At 36.4% G+C, this 4,658-nt stretch overlaps 1 non-coding gene across 1 annotated transcript; it reads right to left on the bottom strand.

The window, feature by feature from the left end:
* Nucleotides 1–2,484: 2,484 nt before the first annotated feature.
* On the bottom strand, nt 2,485–2,591 carry LOC111728700. Its single transcript, XR_002775916.1, has one exon. It is a non-coding gene; the product is annotated as a U6 spliceosomal RNA (small nuclear RNA).
* Nucleotides 2,592–4,658: the final 2,067 nt, after the last annotated feature.

Genomic DNA, 4,658 nt, shown 5'->3' with positions numbered 1-4,658 from the left:
CATGTAAACATGGAAGAGGTAAAGTCTCCATCTTTCTTTAAGGCTGCATAATATTCCATGGTGTACATATACCACAATTTATTGATCCATTTGTAGGTTGATAGGCACTTGGGCTTCTTCCATGACTTAGCAATTTATAAACTGGGCTGAAATAAGCATTCTGGTATAAATATCTTTGTTATAATGTGATTTTTGGTCTTCTGGATATATACCTAGTAGAGGAATTGAAGGATTGAATGGCAGGTCTATTTTTAGATCTCTAAGTGTTCTCCATTTTTCCAAAAGAAATGTATTAGTTTTCATTCCCACCAACATTATAGAAGTGTTCCCTTTTCTCCACATCCATGCCAACATCTCTGGTTTGCAGATTTTCTGATGTGGGATAATCTTGCTGGACTTAGATGAAATCTCAAAGTAGTTTTGATTTGCATTTCTCTGATGATTAAGGATGATGAACATTTTTTCATTTGTCTGTGGACTGTGTGCCTGTCTTCTTCAGAGAAGTTTCCCTTCAAGTCCTTTGCCCACCCTGAGATGGGATCACTTGTTTTTTCCTTGCTAATACATTTGAGTTCTCTGTGGATTCTGGTTATTAAACCTTTGTTGGAGACATAACCTGCAAATATCTTCTCCCATTCTGAGGGCTGTCTGCTTGCTTTACTTACTGTGCTCTTGGCTGTGCAGAAGCTTTTCAGTTTGATCATGTCCCAGTAGTGTATTTTTGATGTTGCCCTGGGGGTCCTCCTCATAAAATATTCACCCAGGCCAATTTCTTTAAGAGTTTTCCCTGCACTTTCTTCTAGTATTATTATAGTTTCATGTCTTAAGTTTAAATCTTTATCCAGTGAGAGTCTATTTTAGTTAATAGTGAGAGGTGTAGGTCCAATTTCAGTCTTCTACAGGTCACCCAGCACCATTTGTTAAATAGGGAATCTTTTCCTCATAAATGTTTTTAATTGGCTTGCCAAAGATCAAATAACAGTAGTAGCTGGGTTCATCTCTTGGTTCTCTATTCTGTTCCATACATCTATCTCTCTATTTTTGTGCCAATACCATGCTGTTTTGATCACTATGGATTTATAGTATAGTCTGATGTCTGGTAGCGTGATTCCTCCTGCTTTGTTTTTATTTCTGAGAAATGTCTTGGCTATTTGAGGTTTTTTTCTGATTCATATAAAATGAAGTAGTATTTTTTCCAGATCTTTAACATTTGACAGTGGAGCTTTAATAGGGATTGCATTAAAATTGCATATTGCTTTGGGTAGTATGGACATTTTAACAATGTTGATTCTTCCCAGCCATGAGCATGGTATGTTTTTCCATTTGTTAACATTTTCAGCCATTTCTTTTCTCAGAGTTTCATAGTTCTCTTTATAGAGATCTTTCACATCCTTCGTTGGGTAAACTCCCAAATATTTCATCTTCTTTGGCACTACTGTGAACAGAATAGAGTACCTGACTGTTTTTTCAGCTTGACTGTTGTTGGTATATATAAAGGCTACAGATTTATGAATGTTGATTTTATAACCTGAGACACTGCTGTATCCTTAATCACTTCTAATAGTTTTGTAGTAGAATCCCTGGTATTTTCCAGATATATAATCATATCATCTGCAAAGAGTGAAAGTTTGATCTCTTCTGACCCTGTATGGATACCTTGATCGCCTTTTCTAAAATGTCCATTACAATGTTAAAGAGCAGTGGAGACAATGGGCATCCTTGCCTGGTTCCTGATCTGAGTGGAAATGATTTCAATTTAACTCCATTCAAAACAATATTGGCTATAGGTTTGTTGCAGAAGGCCTCTATCAGTTTAAGACATGTCCCTTCTATACCAATTTTCTTAAGTGTTCTGATCATGAATGGATGCTGGATATTATCAAAAGCTTTTTCTGCATCAATTGAAAGAATCATATGGTCTTTCTTTTTTAATTTGTTTATGTGATGAATTATATTTACAGATTTACATATGTTGAACCAGCCTTGAGATCTTGGGATAAAACCCACTTGGTCTTGGTGTATAATTTGTTTGATGTGTTGCTGGATTCTGTTTGTTAGGATTTTGTTGTATATAGGTACTAGTTCCTATTTAAGGGTTTGGTAGAATTCTGACATGAAGCCATCTGGTCCCAGGCTTTTCTTTTTAGGGAGATTTTGTATAGTTTCCACTTCATTCTGGCTAAGTCTTGGGAGGTGATGTGCTTCCAAGTATTGGTCAATTTCCTTCAGATTTTCATATTTCTGAGATTAAAGTTTCTTGTAATATTCATTAAGGATTTTTTAAATTTCTGAGGGGTCTGTTGTTATTTTGTTTTTGCCATGTCTGACTGGTGAAATTAGAGATTTTACTCTATTCTCCTGGTTAGGTTAGCCAAAGGTTTATTTTTATTGACCTTTTCAAAAAACCAACTTTTTGATTCATTGATCTATTGTATAATCCTTTTTTTTTCAATTTCATTTAATCCTGCTCTAATTTTGGTTATTGAAAATATAGAACGCTTCACAAATTTGCACGTCATCCTAGCACAGGAGCCATGCTAATCTTCTCTGTATGGTTCCAATTTTAGTATATGTGCTACCGAAGTGAGCACTAGGTAAGTTTTTTGACCCATTCTCTCTCTCTCTCTTCTCCTTCTGATAATTCCATGTTGAATATATTGGTTTACATAACAGTATACTGTAAGTTCCTTCTGGCTTTCTTCCTTTCTGCTTCTTTTTGAAGAGATGGAGTCTCAGTATGTTCCCCAGGCTACATTTAAACTTCTGGGCTCAAGCAATCCACCTGCCTCAGCCTCCCAAGTAGCTGAGATTACAAGCATGCGCCACCCTACCCAGATCTTTTTTCTTTTGATCCTTTGAATAATTTCAAATGACCTGACTTCAAGTTGACTCATTCTTTCTTCTACTTGATGGGGAATGCTGTTGATGCTCTCTATAGAATTTTCAGTTCAGATTTTATATTCTTCAGCTCCAGAATTTTTATTTGGTTCTTTGCTTTCTTATAGCTTCTATATTTTTGTTATTTTTACAATGTTCATATATCATTTTCCTCATTTAGTTTAGTTGTCTGTGTTCTACTGTAACTGACTGAGTTAAATAATTTTCTTTAGGACAATAAGTTTGACTTATTTGGCAATTCATAAAACTTCATTTCTTTATGGTCAGCCACTGGATAGTTATTTTGGTCCTTCACTGTCCTCTTTGTAGCTTTCCTTTGGTGTTTGCAGATATAAAGTAATGCCCACCTCTCTTGGTCTTTATGAACTAACTTCAATGGTGACAAAAGATTGCCCAGCTAAGCTTGTGAGCCTCTCAAACCTTATCTGTGGATGTGCACACTCCATTCCTCTCTCCCTCCTGGGTAGTCTCAGGATTGTTTAACTTTTCCTCCCACTATCACAGAGACATGCTGGCAGAAGTAAGTTGCCCATCTCTCTTCCCTAGAGCAGTACACTGAAAGGCCAGCATACGTGCTTTTTACTCCTCTCTTTCTTTACTAGGGGATAAGATCAGAATTATGTTATGCACCTTCTCCCATCTGGCAGAGCTTTACTGGCCAGTTAGCTGTCCTCCCCTTTTCTCTAGATTACTGTACTGAAAGGCTGGGACACTGGAAGCCTACTCCAACTTCTCTCACTCCCTTCTTAGGGGGAAATCCTAAGGTTGTGCACTTTTCCTAGTCTAACAAAGCTATGTTAGTTTCAGTGAGCCTTCCACTCGAGTGCTTTGTTCTTAGCTGCCCTCACATGTTTATACTATCCTTGTTACTTCAGGACTCTGGGTGAGGCAAGGTAAAAAGAGGTCAGTCAAGCAGCACTCAAAAATGCCAGGAATACTGGAGGTACACTGTACACCCTCTTTCATCCCTATGGAGGAGTCAAAGACTAAAGCAAATTCTCTCTTGACCTGCTTCGGGGAGAGGCTGATGCAGTTAAAGTGAAATTGTCTTCTTACCTGTTGTAATATGTTGTTCTCCATTTTATGCTCCTTTAGGGTACTACAACTTCTTCACTAGATTCTGGACCCTCATAAAGGTATTTTGCTCAGTATATTGTTGTTAATCTGTGTTGCTGTTGGAGAGCAAGGTCTGAGACTTCTTATTCCATCAAATTCCTTATGCCATCAAAGGCTACCATTTTTTGGTTAGGTTCGATTTTGCCACAAAGCAGAAATTTCTCTGAGGAAAAATGCCAAAATAAACAGAGCTCTCCTTGTGTGCATCCCTTATCTCAAAGATTACAGCTCCTCAAGATCCTGCCTACATGCAGTTGTTTTTAAATATTTTCCCCAGATTTTAGAACTTTTATTCTAGCAAACTATCTGTCAGATATTTAGATACAGAAGTTGATTCCAGGTAGCTAAGGTTTAAATCCAAAAAAATGATTCTTTGCTTCCTCAGGGAAAGAGTGCTTCCAAATGTGGCTGCTTTGTATAATTCTTAATACAGCTAAACCTCCTCTGGTTTCCGGAAACAAACTGAATCCAGTTAAATCCCCAATTTCCTTTATGACTAATATAAAAAAATGTGCATATATTATATTATATTATATATATATAATATGTATGTTATATATAATATGTATGTTATATATAATACATACAGTATGTATGTATATATAATATGTATGTTATATATAATATGTATGTTATATATACAC

The sequence above is a fragment of the Otolemur garnettii genome, unplaced genomic scaffold, assembly GCF_000181295.1.
Source record: "Otolemur garnettii isolate 467f Iridium unplaced genomic scaffold, OtoGar3 scaffold00179, whole genome shotgun sequence".
In the NCBI taxonomy this organism is placed as follows: Eukaryota; Metazoa; Chordata; class Mammalia; order Primates; family Galagidae; genus Otolemur; species Otolemur garnettii.
This window is presented reverse-complemented; position numbering and strand designations above follow the sequence as displayed.